General features: G+C 43.3%; 1 long non-coding RNA gene across 1 annotated transcript in view; it reads left to right on the top strand.

Annotated features, from left to right (window-relative positions):
* The first annotated feature begins 3,205 nt into the window (after positions 1–3,205).
* The window catches only part of LOC120978667, a 526,087-nt gene continuing 505,810 nt past the window's right edge, over positions 3,206–23,482 (top strand). The window contains exons 1-2 of the long non-coding RNA XR_005774159.1: positions 3,206–3,219; positions 5,829–5,876. This is a non-coding gene — a long non-coding RNA (uncharacterized LOC120978667). The remainder of the gene's footprint in view (positions 3,220–5,828; positions 5,877–23,482) is intronic.

Genomic DNA, 23,482 nt, shown 5'->3' with positions numbered 1-23,482 from the left:
TTTTTTCTATTTACCTGGAGTGCTGCCTCATTCTTTGGATACTATACTCATCTATAGCCGTTTGAGCCTGCGGCTGGGAGGATTTGCACCCATGGTCTCTGGACTTGTGCTGCTGTGACTTTTTTTTATTTTTTTATATATATATATATATATATATATATATCCTACATAATAAAATCCCCGTATGGGTGCCCTGTGTCTGTGTGTGTTTGTGTAGTTTGTTATACTGGGCATGCGCTGCGCGGGTACGTATCAACACAAAGCACTCCACAGCTGCTGTGTCCAGCTCCACCGTGCCTCCTCCTCCCCCTCCAGCTTCCTCTGCAGCCGCCTCACACCCCGGGATCCCCATCATCCTACACATATTACACTCCAACCCCCATCATCATACATATATTACACTCCAACCCCCATCATTACACACACATTACACTCTAATCAGGGCTGTAGTGTAATGATGGGGGTTGGAGTGTAATATGTGTACAATGATGGGGGTTGGAGTGTGATACGTGTGTAATGCTCACTGCCTGTGATAGCTTCCCTCACTTGCTACTGTGCAGCCATTTCCTGACTGGTGGGCGGGGTTAGGGCGAAATAGGAGCGAGGAGTATGCGGCCACTGCGGGGACTAACATGTGCACCCTGTGCTGACAGAAACCCGGGGTCCAGAATCAGAGGTCCCCAGTGCTCCGAGCTTTGTCCTCCCAGGATCTTTGGGAGGTCTATGAACTCCAGGATGCGATGCTGCAGCAGGTACGGGGCCACTCTCTTCCCGATGCGAAGGTGTAGGCGGTGCGTAAGTGTGTCCGGTGAAGGACACGCTGTGGCAGGTGGTGGTTGCAGTGCCCGGATCCTGGGGTGTGAGTCGGCTGCAGAGGAAGCCGGAGGGGGCGGAGGAGGCACGGCGGAGCTGTGCGCACTTCACTAATCGGCGCGCACGCACACAGGGATTTTATTATAGAGGATATACACTCACCTAAAGAATTATTAGGAACACCTGTTCTATTTCTCATTAATGCAATTATCTAGTCAACCAATCACATGGCAGTTGCTTCAATGCATTTAGGGTTGTGGTCCTGGTCAAGACAATCTCCTGAACTCCAAACTGAATGTCAGAATGGGAAAGAAAGGTGATTTAAGCAATTTTGAGCGTGGAATGGTTGTTGGTGCCAGACGGGCCGGTCTGAGTATTTCACAATCTGCTCAGTTACTGGGATTTTCACGCACAACCATTTCTAGGGTTTACAAAGAATGGTGTGAAAAGGGAAAATCATCCAGTATGCGTCAGTCCTGTGGGCAAAAATGCCTTGTGGATGCTAGAGGTCAGAGGAGAATGGGCCGACTGATTCAAGCTGATAGAAGAGCAACGTTGACTGAAATAACCACTCGTTACAACCGAGGTATGCAGCAAAGCATTTGTGAAGCCACAACACGCACAACCTTGAGGCGGATGGGCTACAACAGCAGAAGACCCCACCGGGTACCACTTATCTCCACTACAAATAGGAAAAAGAGGCTACAATTTGCACAAGCTCACCAAAATTGGACTGTTGAAGACTGGAAAAATGTTTCCTGGTCTGATGAGTCTCGATTTCTGTTGAGACATTCAAATGGTAGAGTCCGAATTTGACGTAAACAGAATGAGAACATGTACCCATCCTCTGATGGCTACTTCCAGCAGGATAATGCACCATGTCACAAAGCTCGAATCATTTCAAATTGGTTTCTTGAACATGACAATGAGTTCACTGTACTAAAATGGCCCCCACAGTCACCAGATCTCAACCCAATAGAGCATCTTTGGGATGTGGTGGAACAGGAGCTTCGTGCCCTGGATGTGCATCCCTCAAATCTCCATCAACTGCAAGATGCTATCCTATCAATATGGGCCAATATTTCTAAAGAATGCTATCAGCACCTTGTTGAATCAATGCCACATAGAATTAAGGCAGTTCTGAAGGCAAAAGGGGGTCCAACACCGTATTAGTATGGTGTTCCTAATAATTCTTTAGGTGAGTGTATATCTACTATAATAAAAGCCATGTGTGCGTTCTCAGGAAAGCGTGTCCGTGCCGATAATTGAACTGCACATGTGCGGCATGCCGTCCAGTCAACACACGGTGCTATACACGACGCCCACACCAGCGAGCCACCCAATCACCGCCACCCCACACGCAACCGTGTTGACCACACCAGCGCGCACGGCGCACCGACCAATCACCGCCGCTGCTCGCAGGTTATGGTGTGCTCTCCACATCAGAGCGCTGCCATTCGTGCATCACACAGCCGCACAGTCCCAGCACTCTCAGCCACAGACAGCAGCCGCTGCCAGCAGTCTCAGCACTAGCAGTCAGTGCCAGCCGTCTCAGCCAGTCAGTGCCACCAGCCACCACCAGCCGTCTTAGCCGTCAGTCAGTGCCACCAACCATCAGTCACTGCCACCAGTCACCAGTCACAGTGCCAGCAGTCTCAGCCACCAGTCAGTGCCAGCCATCTTAGCCATCAGTCAGTGCCACCAGCCACAGCCACCATTCACAGTGCCACCAGCCACAGGCACCAGTCACAGTGCCAGCCGTCTCAGCCATCAGTCAGTGCTACCAGCCACAGCACCAGCAGTCTCAGCCACCAGTCAGTGCCAGCCGTCTCAGCCACCAGCCACAGTCACCAGTCACAGTGCCAGCAGTCTCAGCCATCAGTCAGTGCCACTAGCCACAGCAACCAGTCACAGTGCCAGCAGTCTTAGCCACCAGTCAGTGCCAGCCACCTCAGCCATCAGTCAGTGCCACCAGTCACAGTGACAGCAGTCTTAGCCACCAGTCAGTGCCAGCCGCCTCAGCCATCAGTCAGTGCCACCAGTCACAGTGCCAGCAGTCTTAGCCACCAGTCGCTGCCAGCAGTCTCAGCACCACTAGTCAGTGCCAGCCATCTCAGTCATCAGTCAGTGCCACCAGCCACAACCACCAGTCACAGTGCCAGCAGTCTCAGCCACAGCCAACAGTCTCAGCCACCAGTCAGTGCCAGTGCCATTTAATATAGACTGTTCCTAATAATGTTTATGCACTAATGTTCTAGCGCCGTTATTGTAACGGGCTTAATGTCTAGTATATATATAGTTATTTAAATTCACATCTATTAAATTAACATTTTCCAGGAAAATGTTGTTCAAAGCATTGGCGAAGCACTTGATTCACTTTTGAGGCAACTTCTTGATGCAGTGCTGGTAATGTATACTATATTTTCATAATTTGTATAATAGTTTATTATTTTCTTTAGGAAATGTATCGTTTGTGAGCTTGATAGGACTTCCCAATCAACTTGTAAAGGGATTGCATGAGCGAAGGATCACACTTCATACATTTTCACACACTCATTTATGCATTTTCTGACAATTATTAAAGAATCCCAGCAATAATTTATATATTAAAGAATCCCACTAATAATTTACATTATATTACATGTCATTTAACACTATGGGACACTTTTCAAGACCATTACATTGTATGCCGGTTTGGATTCCCCCTGTGTAGCTGGAGGATGAGCCACATTTATGCAGAGGCAAACTCCTCTCATAGATCTGGCGCATCTTCATGCGTCAGACTTTAATCTATGGCAGCCTTCTAGCTGCCATAGATATGTCTTTATTCACACCAGAAAAATGTTGCGAATAAAGATAACTGTGGCAGGCCAGCTGCACCACCCACTCCACGCCTGCTTTTCTCGACACTTCTAAAGTGGGTGAATAGGAAAGAGTGCAACAAAATTTGCAACCATTATAAGCCACAAAAGTGGTGTGAATAGATTAGAAAACGTCCCCATATATTTTTATAGAGAGAGTTACACAGGTTAAAAAATAGACATATGCCCATCAAGATCAACCCTTCTCAGACAAATTATACAACATTATGTTACGTTCATATCTGCGCTAGTTATGTCCATTGTTCTGCTCTGTTCAGGGGCGGATTGGCCATAGACCCTACAGGGAACTTTCCCAGTGGGCCGATGCCCAGGGGACCACCAAAAGCTCACCTGATGGCCGCAGTTAAGGTACATGATGATCAACGGCCACAGCTACCCTCCCGAACTTAACTGTATTACCATCCTCAGGACGATGATACAGTTGAATACAGTGGAGAGGGCGGCAGTATATTGTGCTGCACTGTGGTATTTGGTTCTGCAGTGGCGGTACGTTGTGCTACACTATGGTATTGCAGGCCCTGTCTACTTCTGTTTTCCCTGCCTACTTATGTTGCCCTGCCTTCTATCAATTTAGTCCCACCTACAATATGGGGCCACTTTTAAGTTTTTTTTCCAGAGCCGCTTTAAGTTGGCAATCCGTCCCTAGCTCTGTTAGAGGGGCATAAAAGCGAAAATAAAGGAAGTGCCGGATTTAGCACATAACAGATGATAACAGAGCTGAACAGACCCCATTGATAATTACCCCTTAATGGATTCTGCAGTATTTGTATATGCATTAGCGTGCCAGCTGAGCTCACTCCATACAAGGTGTCCCAGCAGTGACTGGGATTGGTGATGTCGCCGATCCTGGTCATTTAATCCTTCAGATGCGATTGCCAATAGTGACCACGGCATCTCTGGGGCTAGACTGAGGAAGGAGTCTCCCCCTCTCCAATGATCAGAGCCTCCACAGCGAAATAAGGGGGCTCAGATCAATTGCCATGGCAGCTTTGGCCTTGTGAAAGATCCCAAGCCAGCAAAGGAGGCAATATGGACAATCACAATACATTAGTAAGTGCCTTGTATTACTTTTCTCTACATGATAAATGCCACTTGGTGAAGAGAGAGAACCCCCTTAGGGAATAATGAGGTCCTTTCAGTTTCCGTTCAGGTGTCAGTTTTTTTTGCGTAAAAACATCCTGCATGTAGGCCTTTTTTTGTCCACTCTTTTTGTTGAAACTTGCACCAGACAGAGCTTCCAAAGTAGATGTGAACAGGCCCTAAATTGTTAGATTAATTGCGACCATCAATGTTGTTTGCTATTAGATAAGCATCTAGCCCTTTTTTAAATGCTGACATAGTATCTGCTATTACTACCTCTCGGGGTAGGATATTTCACAGTTTGACTGCTCTAACTGGAAATAACCCTTTCCCGTATTGATGTCTATATATACCTTCACACCTAATGAACATCCCCTGGTCCTTTGTAAGGTCTTTGGAAAGAATATGAAATAAGATCACCTCTAAGGTATCTTTTATCCAAGCTGAACATGCCTGACTATTCAAGCCTCTCATTATAAGGGCTCATTTAGGATCTGCAAAACAAAGATACCGGCTGTGCCCAATGGAATGGCCAGCCCAATGATAGAAATGCCTATTTTTGTCCGCAAAACCGAGAAGAATAGGACATGTTCTATCTGCTTTGCGGGGCCGTGGAACGGAAGTACGAATGCGGACAGCACACAATGTGCTGTCCGCATCTTTTACGGCCTCATTGAAGTGAATGGACACAAATATACATTCGTCTGGGACTACTCAGTGATCTTGGGCGCGACAGGTGTGAATGAATGGGGTCCCAGCGGAGACTGGGGACTCCCAGCTGCTACACCAGAATCACAGAAAATCCAACCCTGCTGTCACGCCCAAGATCGCTGTGTAGCACCAGCCTAAGCCTCTCATTAACGCCCATCTCTGAACCCTTCCTAGCCCTCCCATGTCCATTATTGGATATGGAGTCCAAAACTGAATCCCATATTCAAGAAGTGGCCTCACAAGAGATTTATAAAGGAGTTATCTTACATTGGAGTCACTTTTTTTCTCTCTTTTTATAATATCATATAAATCTTAGTTCTAACATAACACATGCTATTACAGGGAATCCCTGTGGTTGGAAAACTTGTAGGGGGCGTCGTATGTACAGTGGTAAGTATGGTTTATTTGGTTGGTTTATACAATATGTACCACCTTTTCCACAATACCCAAGGACAACTTATCTTTCTGATATATTTGGTGTGTGACTGTTTCATGAAAATGTTATGAAGGTGGCCTATACATGTGTCATACTATGGCCATTTTCTGTAGGACCCTCATTCACGATGGGTCTGAGGAGGTTGTTGTTTAGCCAATAAAAGATACAGTACAAGTTAAAACAACCCTCAATCTCTGCTGTGATCTAAGTCCGAGTCCAGGCATCCATTTATGCAATGCAGATTTGTCATTCGGCATGAGCGACTGTTCAACTACAGCACAACAAGAGGAAAATGTGATACAGGGTAGGAGCTCAGGGAAAAGGACCAGGACGATGTGATACCCATTGTAGGGGGCGATAATCGCATTCAGAGGAAGAGATTATATAGTTCTTCAATACCAATATTATATTTACATATAAATCTTTTTTATTGAGAATAAAGAGTATAAATAAGGCAGCATATAGCCATACAGAGTTTTGTGATCAGCAGTATTCGCCCATTGATGACGCCACAAATATTCAAGCCAAACAAGGGTGACGCATAAAAGGAGAGGTCTCACATACAAGAGGAGATGTGTTCAATCTGACGTTCACGTTGTAATAGTCCATCCTGATCTAGAGTCCATGGACAGTAATAGAACAGATGTTTGGCAACTGTATAGATACATCATGACAGCTGTATAGGTCGAGAATGCATAACATATCATACACCAAAATTAATATGCCAAGGTGTAGGCCACATCAAAACCCCAAAATGCCAATATTATATTTAAAATATCCACAGATATTGTTTATTAGGGTCCGTGTACCTCTTGTAAGAGTGGACACTGATGTGGTGAGTGATTATGATCCACAACGTCTCCAGGGTTTTGGATCTTCAGATGATTTTTAGGTCCAAAGAACAATAATACAAATAATTACACATCAGCGTTCAGCCTTTCCATTCTCCTGCTCCGTTATAGGAGCAGGAGAACGGGAAGGACGGATTTGGCACATAACTGAGCCGAATGGAGCCTACAGACATTATAGACCATAAAGGGCTCAGTTAGGTTTCCGCTCAGAGGAAGAATTTTGAAGTGGAGACAAAAGTCCTGCCTGCACAACTTTTGTCTCCGCTTCAAAAATCTTACTCTAAGCGGTAACCTAACGGACCCCATTATAGTCTATGGGGTCTGCAGTCTCTGTTTAGCTCAGTTCTGTGCCAAATCCGTCCTTTCCGTTCTCCTGCTCCATTATAGGAGCAGGAGAATGGAAAGGCTGAACACTGATGTGAACTCAGCCTAAGAAGTTGTCATGATGGAAGTTGTGCAGTATAAAAAAAAGATTTAATATAACAGGCTCTTCCAGTGGAATAATTATACTATTGTGCCCAAAGGCATAAGTTCTTCATTCCTACAGTATTTTTGTATTTTCCCACATTATTGATGAAGAGAAATGTATCTAGAGAAGAGAAGTTAACTATACATACGCTATGTGACCAAAAGTATGTGAACACTAGACCACCATGAGCTTGTTAGCCAATTTTAAAAAAACATGAGCATTGATATGGAGTTGGGCCCCCCTTTTTGAGAAGGCTTTTCAAAATATTTTGGTGCTTGTGGAAATTTGCTCCCATTCTGCCAAAAGAATCTTTGTGAGGCTAGACACCGATGTTAGATGGGAAGGTCCGGCTGGAAATCAGAGTTTCAGATCATCCCAAAGAATATGCAAAGAGGTATCTCCCAGGGAAATAGAACCATCTCGCAAGCGACACCTTTTGGAAGCGTCCCGCTCTGAATCAAAGTCCGACTTTTTAACAGAACTTGGGACTTGACAAGGGAAAATCGCCAAACTAAATATCTCTCTGTGGACAGCTGTCTACGGCCTGGCCTTCTCCACATTTCTGTGTCCGTGAAAAAATTTGCTTTTTTCATTCAGGAGGATGTCTGTGAAGGACCTGTGTTTGGTCCATGTATCCATTTTTCCCCTCCGTGTGTCATCTGTAATCCACAGACATTGCTCAGGTGAAAATTTATTTCCAGAGCATCAGTGAAAAATGGACGCACCACGGCTGCCATCCACATTGTGTATGTGATTTTCACAGACCCATAGACTTCAAAGGGAGTGTTTAGTCTGCATCACGGACCAAAGTAGTGCGTGTCTCCGTGATTCTTTTACTGACCAGCAGTCAGTTCAGACACGTTCAAATGAATTGGTATGAGTGCTGTCTGCAGAAAATGGGAACGTGTGCTGCACATACAGTATCAGTGAAAAACGGAAATGTGGACGAGGCGTGCATGCTCCTCATCAGTATAGAGTAGCCTTGGATGCAGTTTAGGCAAGGTTCTGCCTCTCATTAAAGGGGTTATCCGTGCTTTTAATATTGATGACCTATCTTCCGGATAGGTCATCAATATCAAATCGGCGGGGGTCCGACACCCGGCACCCCTGCTGATCAGCTTTATGAGGAGATGGCTTTACATACTTTTGACCATCCAGTGCCGGCCAATGGTCCCATGTCAGAGATGAGCAGAACAGATTTTCAGCCTCTGGTTATATACAAGGATATCTCCTTTCTGTAGAATCAGCAAAGAGCTTGTAAACTGTAAGGAATAGAAACAAATGTCTATTAGTGGCATTCTTTTCCATGTCACCTAATAATAATTACTTTATATTATGATGAAAATGTTATTTCCCTTCATATAATTCAAGTATTTATTTCCTACAGACGGGTCTTCTAGACAATTTACTGGGTGGATAGACAAAGAAACATAATACAGTTGTGGTAAGTAAGCGCCTTAATCTAGCTCCTATGGGTGAGTACGCAGTGCCGCTCGGCAGCAGAATCCACATGCTGTCAGCTGGGGGGCTGCATCTGTACTCGCCATTGTTTCAAGTGTATACGTACAGGCGCATCCTTGCATTTAATGGCAACCAGACTGCATCCTAAAGTATGGATTTCAGAAATGCTTTTAGAGACAATTTGTCCACTTAGGCCTAAAACCACACGGCCATACGGGACGAAATTGGCACAGGATTTGCTAGGTAACCACCTTCCATTGTTTTCAATGGGAGTCTGTGTTGTCATTGATGTGGCCACGGAAACCACGGTAGTGTGTGCGAAGGCAGATTAGCCCAGCGGAATAGGGTTAAAGCCACAATATTATTTGCCAAATTCAAAAGGCCAAACTGTGTATTTCTGGTGCCATCTTTCTGATGTGTGGGGTACTGGAGCCCCACCCATCAGATAGTGATGGCCTATCCTGAGGATAAGACATCCATATTAGAATAATTCATCACTATCTGATCGGTGGGGGTCCTACTTCAAGTAACCTACTGATACTTTGAAAAGGTATATTGCCCACGCATTAGTGTCGGTGACGTCAATGGGATAACTGCTAGGCAGAAGTCTCCACCTAACAGTGAAAAATGTAAACAAAAAAGCCCTTGCCCTGCGCGATAAATGCTCCGATGCGCATATCAGAGGGACTGGAGGTGCGAAAAGCAGGATATGTCCAGGTTAAGCTCTGAACCCGGACAACCCCTTTAAAATGCTTGAAAACTTTGGAAAAAATGTGCCCAAGAGCATGAGAGTGTGCATTGCCCACTGAGAGCAATTGGAAGCTGTTGGTGGCGTTTTGGACACGTATTCCACTACATAAAGTTGGCTTTTTTTGTGCAATGTAATATGCAGCGTTCCTGGATGTGAACACAGCTTCAGGCCTCATGCACACAACCGCAAATGTTTGGTGTATGTCTGATTCACATTTTTTGTGGATCGCATACAAACCCATTTATTTCCCCCCCAAAAAATTTACAGGACACATGGATGCAACCGGGCCACAAATTATAGAACCGGTCCTATTCATACTTTTGTGGACAATAATAGGCCTTTTTTTTACAGTAGGTCCTGTATAAATTGTGGGATGCACATGGACTGCATTCAATTTCCGCAGTGTGCAGGAGGCCTAACAGGGATTCATCTCATCACCTTTCATCTAAAAGTTGTCCAGACTTTCAGCTAAGGCTATTTTCACTTCTGTTCTTCATGTTTCCATTCTTGTGCTCCTTTATAGAACAAAAATAATGGAAGTGCCAGATTCGGCAAATAACTGAGGCAAATGGAGCCTAAGAGAGACCACTGATTATAATGGGATCTGTTAGGTTTCTATTCAGAAGAACGGTTTTATAGCAGAGAACAAAGTCCTGCATCCAGGACTTTTCTCTTCACCATTTTTAACAAATTCTGTGACAGAGGTCCCCGATGTGAAAGGAGCCTTAGCACATTACTCACATTATTTCATGATGATATGTCTAATATATGTAATATACTGTACACTCCTTTATTCTCCACAGGAACTCAAGCTTCCAACATGGAGGAATCTGAAAAATGAAAACTGACAAAATGTTTTTGGATCATCTTTTTTATAGAGATTTACATATTGTTTGTTTCTATTTTTTTCTCTTTTCTTCAAACCATACAATAAATTCCCTGCAGATTAAACCTGTGTTCTCTTTTTTTAAATAAAACAATTTTATGTTTATAAAACTAAATTGTGTAACCTGTGAAGCTACCAAAATATGTCATATAATATCTCATCATGAAACGCTACCAACAGTGATAAAACTGTATGTGAATCAATGATCATAGTACCGATCATTCATCCCCCTACAGTATAATTATTGCTGCGTGTAAATGGAGGTAAATGAGCTGTATTGTTGATCAGACCTCATTAACGACAGATCAGTGACCCATGTAAATTGATCTTAAAAGTGACAACCCAAGCAAGGTTGATGAGCAGTGTCGTTCTTTTCATGGTGGTCACTCTTCAATGGGGAGAAAGGACTAACTAGACAGTCAATAATGTCCCCATAGGTCCTTCTCCTAAGGCAGGAATGTCAAACTTGTGGCCCCCTGGCTGTTGCAAAACTACAACTCTCAGCATGCTCTGATAGCTGTAGGCTGCTTGAGGATGATGATGACGTTGTAGTTTTGAAACAGCTGGAAGGCCAAGAATTTGATATATGTGTCCTAAGGCCTCATTTACATCTCCATTTGGAGATACGGCAGGGCGTTCCTGCACAAAGCAACCTGCCAGATCCTGTACTTCAGCCAAAGGATTTACTTCATACAAAGGTTTATGTCCGGCCAAAAGCCGGCATTTACAGTATGCCAGAAATTGTCTAGACCACAACTGGACCCCATTGCAAATAAAGTGTGAATGAGGACTAAGATGATTTGGTTATGTATTAATTTTTATAATTAGCTAGTGGGTTCTTCTACAGTGATCTCTGGAAATAAAACAAAACATTTTCCCCTAAAAACAGTGGTTTAAGACTGTTATTGGTAAAAAAGAAAAATGTTTTTCTTACAGTGTGCAGTTTTTTGCTGCATGTAAATTATGTTTTTATTCATGCTGTGTTTTACAAATCCATGAAAAACACATTGCAAAAATATCAATTAAAAATATGTACTATATTTCATAATAGAAAAAAAGAGGTTTTGTCCAGCTTGTGGTTGTGGTAATCCAAAGGCTTCTTTATTGAATATTCAGTATAAAATCCAGGTACAGAAAGCAGAGTCTACATGTTTCGGGCACAATGCAATCTTAGCCCTTACTCATGACTGTTTCAGATACACTGTGAGTCCATTTGCATTTGTTGTAAATATATGAAGATCTGTCAAAATTTTGAATCCAGTATTAACGGCCAGGTTTTCAAAATAAAATCCTTTTTAAATTGCAATACTACCTATGCGATTTATTGCATAACATGCACAAGTTGCAAGTTACAATATGTGGGATGTACCACAAATGCAATAAAAACACGCATCAGAAAACATATATCAGACATACCGCACCATGAGAACCGCAACATATCTGCGGCAAGTCTCCATTTTGCCATGGTACATGGTGGTGATGTCTCCTATATGTCAGTACAAGGCATTGAAAAGTTTAAAAACCAATAAGAGGTGGCGACAGAAAAAGGAAACTCTTAAACAGAGAATCATATTGGATTTTCCGACTTGAAAGTCGCCAGCCTCAAGGTTTAAATAAGAAACTGGATCTAATCTTACAGTACTAACCAATGGTTTATTTCTTTCCTTTTCTTCCTTTATTTCCCATTTCCTTCAATCTATTGTTTTATGGACCATATGAATTGTCTTTTGGCATGTTTTTACCTATGTACACATTTGTGGAAGGGAGGGGTTGAATTTCAGCCTGATTATTTCAGGTGAGGGAACCTCCCCCTCCTCTCTACAAAAGTAACTCACAGTGTATCTGAAACAGTCATGAGTAAGGGCTAAGATTGCATTGTGCCCGAAACATGTAGACTCTGCTTTCTGTACCTGGATTTTATACTGAATATTCAATAAAGAAGCCTTTGGATTACCACAACCACAAGCTGGACAAAACCTCTTTTTTTCTATACTTCCGTATTTCTCCTGATTCGGGTGAAGGAGTTGTTCCGTGCTATAACAGTGGAATCCCTGACAGGTGAGAGCTGCTCAAAATCTCTGTTTTCTTTTTTATATTTCATAATAAATGAAAGGGATTTTCATAATTTTGCTAGTTAATATATATATTATATATACAGCCAGGTCCATAAATATTGGGACATCGACACAATTCTAGCATTTTTGGCTCTATACACCACCACAATGGCTTTGAAATGAAACAAACAAGATGCGCTTTAACTGCAGACTGTCATCTTTAATTTGAGGGTATTTACATCTAAATCAGGTGAACGGTGTAGTAATTACAACAGTTTGCATATGTGCCTCCCACTTGTTAAGGGACCAAAAGTAATGGGACAATTGGCTTCTCAGCGGTTCCATGGCCGGGTGTGTGTTCTTCCCTCATTATCCCAATTACAATGAGCAGATAAAAGGTCCAGAGTTCAATTCAAGTGTGCTATTTTCATTTGGAATCTGTTGCTGTCAACTCTAAAGATGAGATCCAAAGAGCTGTCACTATCAGTGAAGCAAGCCATCATTAGGCTGAAAGAACAAAACAAACCCATCAGAGAAATAGCAAAACATTAGGCGTGGCCAAAACAACTGCAACATTCTTAAAAAGAAGGAACACACCGGTGAGCTCAGCAACACCAAAAGACGAGGAAGACCACGGAAAATAACTGTGGTGGATGACCGAAGAATTCTTTCCCTGGTGAAGAAAACACCCTTCACAACAGTTGGCCAGATCAAGAACATTCTCCTGGAGGTAGGTGTATGTGTGTCAAATTCAACAATCAGGAGAAGACTTCACCAGAGTGAATACAGAGGGTTCACCACAAGATGTAAACCATTGGTGAGCCTCAAAAACAGGAAGGCCAGATTAGAGTTTGCCAAACGACATCTAAAAAACCCTTCACAGTTCTGGAACATCCTATGGACAGATGAGACCAAGATTAACTTGTACCAGAGTGATGGGAAGAGAAGAGTATGGAGAAGGAAAGGAACTGCTCATGATCCTAAGCATACCACCTCATCAGTGAAGCATGGTGGTGGTAGTGTCATGGCGTGGGCATGTATGGCTGCCAATGGAACTGGTTATCTTGTATTTATTGATGATGTGACTGCTGACAAAAGCAGCAGGATGAATTTTGAAGTGTTTCGGGCAATATTATGTGCTCATATTCAGCCAAATGCTTCAGAACTCATTGGACAGTACTTCACAGTGCAGATGGACAATGACCCAAAGCATACTGCAAAAGCAACCAAAGAGTTTTTTAAGGGAAAGAAGTGGAATGTTATGCAATAGCCAAGTCAATCACCTGACCTGAATCCGATTGAGCATGCATTTCACTTGCTGAAGACAAAACTTCAAGGAAAAATGCCCCAAGAACAAGCAGGAACTGAAGACAGTTGCAGTAGAGGCCTGGCAGAGCATCACCAGGGATGAAACCCAACGTCTGGTGATGTCTATGCTTTCCAGACTTCAGGCTGTAATTGACTGCAAAGGATTTGCAACCAAGTATTAAAAAGTGAAAGTTTGATTTATGATTATTATTCTGTCCCATTACTTTTGGTCCCTTAACAAGTGGGAGGCACAAATGCAAACTGTTGTAATTCGTACACCGTTCACCTGATTTGGATGTAAATACCTTCAAATTAAAGCTGACAGTCTGCAGTTAAAGCACATCTTGTTTCATTTCAAATCCATTGTGGTGGTGTGTAGAGCCAAAAATGTTAGAATTGTGTCGATGTTCCAATATTTATGTACCTGGCTGTATATTATATATTTGATATAGGAATCAGGAACTGTCCCTTGTATTGATTACACAGGGACTAGAGACAATACACTTCATTTCCTTTGAAATGCAGTGTTCAAGAATGCTCTTTTATAATGTTGGACGTAAGTGTAAACATAAACCTCTGGGTATACGATTGTTTTTGTGGTACTCCGTGAGGGTACTGCAATGCAATATGAGAGAGGTTAATCCACGTAGATCTCGTGTATAGTCTCTTGTCTTCCATTCCTGGGCTGGTAATTGTTGAGATGATATTGTTTGCGGTTTCAATGTCGTAGGAAAACGTATTTGCCGACATCTGACCTTTGGGGTGCTAGATCAGCAGATTCATCAAAGTAAAGAGATGATGAGATCTGCACCCCCTATATAGAGTTGGGTGCTCACGGAGGACGATAAATCGTCTCGTGTCAATGTAGAAAATCCGTGGCACACCAGAGCCAATTGATGCTTTTTAATTAGTAGACGTATTATATCATATCATATATATAGTGTATAGTACATCCGGATTGGAGCATTTGAATTAAAGTCGTATAGTTTGTCCCAACATTTCGGCCATATGATTGACCTTTTTCAAGGGATCTATAAAAAATTATGCAAATAAGGATCACTTATAAGTTTATATAATGATTGAGTAACAAATGTAATTCATAAGTAGATAAAAAGATAAGGGTCAGGTATATATATGTCAAAAAAGAGGAAGAGAAAGGACAATTACGTAAGTATCATCTGTATAGAAGTCACAGTAAGGTAATATCATGCAGCATAAAATGAGTTGTACAATCACCACATATCAACACTGGACATATCAATGAATGTAATAGGATACATACATGTATACAAATAAATACAGATAAGTACCACCTAATATGCTGTCTAATATATTATAGGGCGCCTAGTGCGGTAATATATCCTGTTCTGTGGAAAGATATGTCCTAAGAAGGAAGAGGAAGAGAGACCAGCATATGAGGGCACATACCTGTGGCTTGTTTATAAAGATCATTGCCGGATGTGTACGCTGTTGTTTATGAAGGGGCTAAAGTGTATCGTCTCCCAGGTGGCTACGTGCGTCCGGAATGACGTCACGATTTATAGCGCATGCGCAATGAGTGTATTAGGGCAAGAGAGGGCATAGAAGTTGCCCTTAATAAGATGATGTGTTTGTATATATCGATACTAGCGGTGCACTAATGGGAAGGAATAATCAATATATATGTATATGGGAGGCTTGTGGAGGACCTCTATAGCATTGGTGTGTGGCTAATGAAATGTATTTAAACATGATCAGTGTCTAATGGTAGCAATGCCATCATATGTAAACGGAGGACACCAGCGTCCCATAGTTATCACAAAATAGGTCAATATAATGGTAACTGAGCTAATGGGATGAGGGGGGAAGGAAAGGGAAAGGGGAGGAGGGCACTGGAGCACTGCGCACAATGAAGGCAGGGAAAAGTGCCTGATTTTGGGGTGCCCAGAAATCTCTGTCGCAGGAGCTTCGTTAGGGGTCTGATGTCTGCTCGGACCAGCCCATCCCTAATGTTCTTGGAGCGTTTATAGCAGAGTTAGTGGTGGAGTTTGGAATTCCGATATCCCTGGATAAGCTTTTGTGAGTATATGCCAGTGTTGTTTGAGTATATATTGTATTTCAGGTGTAAGGGGATGGTATGTAAGTATACTCGGTATACTCTTAGGAGATTGTAACTGCGAATTAGTCATATGTGGGGGACACCCAGGATTTTATCACTAAATTAAGCCATAGTACACCACTATCACACTCCATACTGATAACCATGGACGTCAACAGTTTATACACATCTATAGAACACAAGAAAGGCATTGAAGCTACAGCCAATATACTTGCAACACAATCAAAACTCAACAGTCAACAACAATTTGATTGTGTTGCAAGTATATTGGCTGTAGCTTCAATGCCTTTCTTGTGTTCTATAGATGTGTATAAACTGTTGACGTCCATGGTCCGTTTTGTTTATCTCTACTCTCCACGGTATTACATGAGAATTTTTGTCTCTTTGGCGATACATTTTACATTCAGAAACGGGGGACCGCTATGGAGGCCAATGTGGCCCCCCGTATGCCATTGCATACATGATTCATTTCAAAGAGACATACGTGTACCCACATTCTCTTTTCCAACAATATGCCCACATATGGCTACGTTTTATTGATGATATATTTTGTCTCTGCATTGGACCTATATCCAGTGCAGAATCTCTTCACAAATATCTCAACAACATATACCCTGAACTGAGTTTCACTATGCAAACTGACAACAACAAGATAAGCTTCTTGGATACTCTAGTACTGAAAGACGAATTTGGTAACATAACTTTTGATTTATACAGCAAACCGACTGACAGAAACAGCCTTCTATTATACACTAGCAATCACCCGAAAGCCACCAAGAGATCATTACCACGCTCACAATTCACACGGGTAGAACACATTGTCACTGATCCTTCCACTAAGCCAAAGAGACTAGAAGAAATTACAAAAAAAATTGTCGAGAGAGGATAACCGGACAATTCATTCATACGGAAACCAAAACCCCCACATATGACTAATTCACAGTTACAATCTTCTAAGCATATACCGAGTATACTTACATACCATCCCTACACCTAAAATACAATATATACTCAAACAACACTGGCATATACTCACAAAAGCTTATCCAGGGATATCGGAATTCCAAACTCCACTACTAACTTGCTATAAACGCTCCAAGAACATTAGGGATGGGCTGGCCGAGCAGACATCGGAACGAAGCTCCTGCGACAGAGATTTCTGGGCACTTTTCCCTGCCTTCATTGTGCGCAGTGCTCCAGTGTGATCAAAGGGAACATTGTGACCCACCCACACTCAGGTAAACGCTACATGATCAATGTTTTTTTTATGTGTGACATCACAGATGTAGTGTATCTGATTAAATGCCCATGTGGACTGTGTTATGTGGGTGAAACTACCCAACACATTAGAGACAGGATTTCAAAACATAAGTCTACCATTAGAACGAACCAATTACTCTTACCCATCCCTGCCCATTTCAAGGAACTGAATCACCAAATCTCTTCTCTGAGATTCCAGGTACTAGAACAGGTAAAAACCCCACGGAGGGGCGGTAATCAGACATTATTATTAAAACAGCGTGAATCATACTGGATACACCGTTTGGATACATTAACTCCCAGAGGACTGAACCGGGAATGCGACTTCTTCTTTAACATAAAATGGACTAAGTACTAATATTGTTGAACTATATGTATCTATCCCTTTAATGATGATTATTGTACATCTCTCCTCACAGATTCGCTAATATGGATTTTAGAACTAGAACGTATGGGTGAGACTATTCCCCCAATTTTCTCCCCTTCCTCTTCCTTTCCCACCCCTTTTCCCTCCCATTTTCCCTTTCCTTCCCTCCTTTCCCCTCCTTTTTCCCTCAAAATCCCCTCCTCCCCTTTCCATTTCCTTCCCCCCTCATCCCATTAGCCCAGTTACCATTATATTGACCTGTTTTGTGATAACTATGGGACACTGGTGTCCTCCGTTTACATATGATGGCATTACAACCATTAGACACCGATCATGTTTAAATACATGTCATTAGCCACATACCAGTGCTCTAGAGGTCCTCCACAAGCCTCCCATATACAGTACAGACCAAAAGTTTGGACACACCTTCTCATTCAATGAGTTTTCTTTATTTTCATGACTAAGAAAATTGTAGATTCACACTGAAGGCATCAAAAGTATGAATTAACACATGTGGAATTATATACATAACAAACAAGTGTGAAACAACAAAAAATATGTCATATTCTAGGTTCTTCAAAGTAGCCACCTTTTGCTTTGATTACTGCTTTGGACACTCTTGGCATTCTCTTGATGAGCTTCAAGAGGTAGTCCCCTGAAATGGTTTTCACTTCATAGGTGTGCCCTGTCATGTATAATAAGTGGGGTTTCTTGCCTTATAAATGGGGTTGGGACCATCAGTGGCGTTGAGGAGAAGTCAGGTGGGTACACAGCTGATAGTCCTACTGAATAGACTGTTAGAAGTTGTATTATGGCAAGAAAAAAGCAGCTAAGTAAAGAAAAACGAGTGGCCATCATTACTTTAAGAAATGAAGGTCAGTCAGTCAGCCGAAAAATTGGGAAAACTTTGAAAGTAAGGGCTATCTGACCATGAAGGAGAGTGATGGGGTGCTGCGCCAGATGACCTGGCCTCCACAGTCACCGGACCTGAACCCAATCGAGATGGTTTGGGGTGAGCTGGACCGCAGAGTGAAGGCAAAAGGGCCAACAAGTGCTAAACATCTCTGGGAACTCCTTCAAGACTGTTGGAAGACCATTTCAGGGGACTACCTCTTGAAGCTCATCAAGAGAATGCCAAGAGTGTGCAAAGCAGTAATCAAAGCAAAAGGTGGCTACTTTGAAGAACCTAGAATATGACATATTTTCAGTTGTTTCACACTTGTTTGTTATGTATATAATTCCACATGTGTTAATTCATAGTTTTGATGCCTTCATAGTCATGAAAATAAAGAAAACTCTTTGAATGAGAAGGTGTGCCCAAACTTTTGGTCTGTACTGTACATATATATCGATTATTCCTTCCCATTAGTGCACCGCTAGTATCGATATATACAAACACATCTTCATCTTATTAAGGGCAACTTCTATGCCCTCTCTTGCCCTAATACACTCATTGCGCATGCGCTAAAAATCGTGACATCATTCCGGACGCACGTAGCCACCTGGGAGACAATACACTTTAGCCCCTTCATAAACAACAGCGTGCCAGCCACTGCGTACACATCCGGCAATGATCTTTATCTACAAGCCACAGGTATGTGCCCTCATATGCTGGTCTCTCTTCCTCTTCCTTCTTAGGACATATCTTTCCACAGAACAGGATATATTACCGCACCATGCGCCCTATAAAATATTAGACAGCATATTAGGTGGTACTTATCTGTATTTATTTGTATACATGTATGTATCCTATTGCCTTCATTGATATATGTCCAGTGATGATATGTGGTGATTGTACCACTCATTTTATGCTGCATGATATTACCTTACTGTGACTTCTATACAGATGATACTTACGTAATTGTCCTTTCTCTTCCTCTTTTTTGACATATATACCTGACCCTTATCTTTTTATCTACTTATGAATTACATTTGTTACTCAATCATTTTATGAACTTATAAGTGATCCTTATTTGCATAATTTTTTAATAGATCCCTTGAAAAAGGTCAATCATATGGCCGAAACATTGGGACAAACTATACGACTTTAATTCAAATGCTCCAATCCGGATGTACTATACACTATATATATGATATGATGTAATACGTCTACTAATTAAAAAGCATCAATTGACTCTGGTGTGCCACGAATTTTCTACTTTGAGTGAGAGATATAAGCGTGTGGCGCATAAGAGACGTGTGCCTGGTCCGGGCCTGAATGTGGGTGATCTGGTGTGGTTGTCTACAAAGAATATCAAACTGAAGGATCCCTTCTGGAAGTTGGGTCCTAAATTTATTGGGCCTTACAAGATCTTGTCCGTCATCAATCCCGTTGCCTTCCGTCTTGATCTTCCTCAGACTTGGAAGATCCATAAAGTTTTTTTTACAGGTCCCTATTAAAACTTTATGTCCAACCCACTGTACTCTCCTCTTTGCCTCCTCCTCTGATTTTTGTTGATGGTAATCTTGAATTTAAGGTCTCTAGGATTGTAGATTCTCGCATTATCCGCGGTTCTCTGAAGTATCTCGTTCATTGAGAGGATTATGGTCCTGAGGAGAGGATGTGGGTCCCAGTGGCGGACATTAAGGCCACTCGTCTCATCAGGGCTTTCCATAGGTCTCATCCTGAGAAGGTAGGCTCTGAGTGTCCGGAGTCCACCCGTAGAGAGAGGGGTACTGTCACCGCCAATTCTGTGAGAAGATCTGACAGATGTTCTTTTCTACCTCTTGTATGACGTTCTTTGTTTTGGTTTCACTTTGTCATCTCCTTACCTTCTGCCAGGTGTCACTTATTTAAACTAATGGTCTTCCTTTATATTCCCTCCCATACTGCCTCACTTTGCGGTTTATACTACTTCCTGGATGAAGTGTTCACTGCTGGAGGCTGCTGCTGCTGCTGTTTGCTCAGATAAGTCTTTTCCTTTATTGTGTTTCCTTGCTGGCTTGATTCTAGGTGACATCCGCATTAGGTGCACGGAGCCAGTGGTCGTGTCCCCTCCCTATTATAGGGTTTTCAGGTGTTACACAGTCTTAGGTACGTGGGCATGCAATCATCTACCATTAAGACCCTTGCATGTGCTTAGCAGTCAGGGAGAGCTCTTAGGGTTTTATGGGGCTCACCTATATGCTCCTTAGTTTGGGATCAAGCGAGTCGGTCGTTTATTTATAAGCTCCAGCTATCTGCAACTTTACCCGTGACACATATTCAGTGAAGCCCACTTTGCGAATCTGGATTCCTGGTTGGCCAACAAAGTGACGAATCAAGGGCTCAAAATACTCTGGGGTACTCCAATTTTCCTGGTGGGCATTAGAGGCAAAGTATGTTAAGAGCTCATTTGCATTTCTTCCCTCCCAGAATTCCAGAGGAGCATGTATGGCCTATAAGTCTCCTCACACTGATTAAGGTGCTCTCTCCCTAAGGAGAGTTAGTTCCCCCTTGCTCGGACACAGGCCTCCTACCCAGTTAAGCCAGTACTCTTTGCTCTGCACTGATGAGGGGCAATCACCCCGAAACAGCTGTCTGCAGATGAGGTGCTGGCTTATATAATATCCAAGTCATGTCTCAAGGCTTATTTTAGGAGCTAAATATTGACTTATAGGATAGCTGCCTTACATCTGGTGGCATTAGAGGCAAAGCTTGTTAAGAGCTCATTTGCATTTATTCCCTCCCAGAATTCCAGAGGAGCATGTATGGCCTATAAGTCTCTTCACACTGATTAAGGTGCTCTCTCCCTAAGGAGAGTTAGTTCCCCCCTTGCTCGGACACAGGCCTCCTACCCAGTTAAGCCAGTACTCACTGCTCTGCACTGATGAGGGGCAATCACCCCGAAACAGCTGTCTGCAGATGAGGTGCTGGCTTATATAATATCCAAGTCATGTCTCAAGGCTTATTTTAAGAGCTAAATATTGACTTATAGGATAGCTGCCTTACATCTGGTGGCATTAGAGGCAAAGCTTGTTAAGAGCTCATTTGCATTTATTCCCTCCCAGAATTCCAGAGGAGCATGTATGGCCTATAAGTCTCTTCACACTGATTAAGGTGCTCTCTCCCTAAGGAGAGTTAGTTTACCCCTTGCTTTAACATACAAATACATAGTATATCTATAACTCATTATCACTTTGACTCTGAAGTATGAAGAGCATAAGTCAAACTCAGATGTCACAGTCAGTTGTCAATGTCAGGAGTCAAGTGTCAGGGTTCAGGGTCAGGTGTCAGGGTCAGGTGTCACATTGGCATTATTTTGATACTTGACTATGATATCTGACCATGTCTTAAAATGAACACTGTACACATTGTCCTGCCCCAGAAGTGGAAGAGATTGAGTGCACTGATGCCCAACCACTTATGTTTCAGGATGAGTACATGGGAGGATCATCGCAGCACGTCTCAGATGATGACGAAACATAGGTACCAACTGCTGTGGCTTTCTGCAGTGTGCAGACCGACAAGGAGGGCAGGGGTAAAGACAGGGTGGAAGATGATGTGGATGACGATGAAACTACGACCCCACATGGAATCAAGGTCATGCGAGTGACCTGTGTAGGTCGGAGGAAGAGGCGGTGGTCGCACAGAGCCACCAGCACAGAAAAAGAGGGAGCAGGGTGCAAAAGAGGAGCGGCCATCCCCTAGATAGTACGTCTGCTACTGCCCACCGCACCAAGGGACTGAGCACACCAAAGCCAGCTCCAAGGAGTTCCCTGGCGTGGCAGTACTTCAGACAATGTGCTGACGACAAGACACGAGTGGTTTGCACGCTGTGCAATCAGAGCCTGAAGTGAGGCATAAACGTTCTAAACCTGAGCAAAAAATGCATGACTAGGCATCTAAGTGCAAAGCAGGAGCTGCAGTGGAGTAGACACCTCAAAACCACTGGCTCCTCCTGTTTCCTCTTCTGCTGCAGTCTCAGCCTCTTCATTCCCCTCTGGAGTGAAAGTGGCACCTGCCACCCCGCAAACAGAGGATGTGCCAGCAACGTCACCAAGCATGTCCACAATGTCCCATGGAAGCGTTCAGCTGTCTATCTCCCAAACACTGGAGTGAAAAAGGAAGTACTCCCCTACCCACGCGATCCTTGGCCCTGAATGCCAGCATTTCCAAATTACTGGCCTTTGAAATGCTGTCATTCAGTCTGGTTGACACGGACAGTTTTAAGAATCTGATGGTGGTGGCTGTCCCACAGTACGTTGTGCCCAGCTGCCACTACTTTTCCAGGCGAGCCATCCCTTCCCTGCACAACCAAGTGGGGGACAAAATCAGGTGTGCACTGCGCAACGCCATCTGTGGCAAGGTCCACCTAACTACAGATACGTGGACCAGTAAGCACGGTCACGGACGTTATATCTCCATAACAGGACACTGGGTAAATGGAGTGGCGGATGGGCCTGAGGCGGATAGCAGTTTGGCGCATGTACTTCCACCACGAGGATTGCAGGTCGTTTCTCTTTGCCTCCTGTTGCTTCCTCCTCCTACTCCGCTTACTCATCCTCTACCACCTCCTCACCCGGTCAGTGTAACACCTTCACCACCAACTTCAGCACAGCCAGGGGTAAACGACAGCAGGCAGTTTTGAAACGTATCTGTTTGGGGGACAAAGACCACATCGCGCAGGAGCTGTGGACGGGCATGGAACAACAGACCGATGAGTGGTTGGTGCCAGTGAGCCTCAAGCCCGGCCTGGTGGTGTGCGATAATGGGCAAAATCTCGTAGCAGCTCTGGGCCTAGCCAGTTTGACGCACATCCTTTGCCTGACGCATGTGCTGAACTTAATTTAGTAACTTGACCCACCCTCTCCACCCAATCAGATTTCAGCCATTGACCTCCCTTGGATGTGGTATCCCTTTCTCAGGCTCCCTCTCGAGTATGGAACCCTGATTCCCCGTTACCCGTGATCACCATGGTAGGCGCATGAAAGAACATCGAAAGTTGATAGGGAAGATATCCAAATGGAACGTGGACGTCACAGGGACGTGCAATCAGGCAGAAGTTATCTAGAGTCAATAAAGCGGCAGCAGGGCCTCTCCTGTATAACGTTTCATATTTCAAAATACCGCAGT

Source organism: Bufo bufo, chromosome 9 (assembly GCF_905171765.1).
Source record: "Bufo bufo chromosome 9, aBufBuf1.1, whole genome shotgun sequence".
NCBI classification, from domain to species: Eukaryota; Metazoa; Chordata; class Amphibia; order Anura; family Bufonidae; genus Bufo; species Bufo bufo.
Note: the sequence above shows the minus strand (reverse complement) of the source record. Positions and strands in the feature narration are given on the sequence as shown.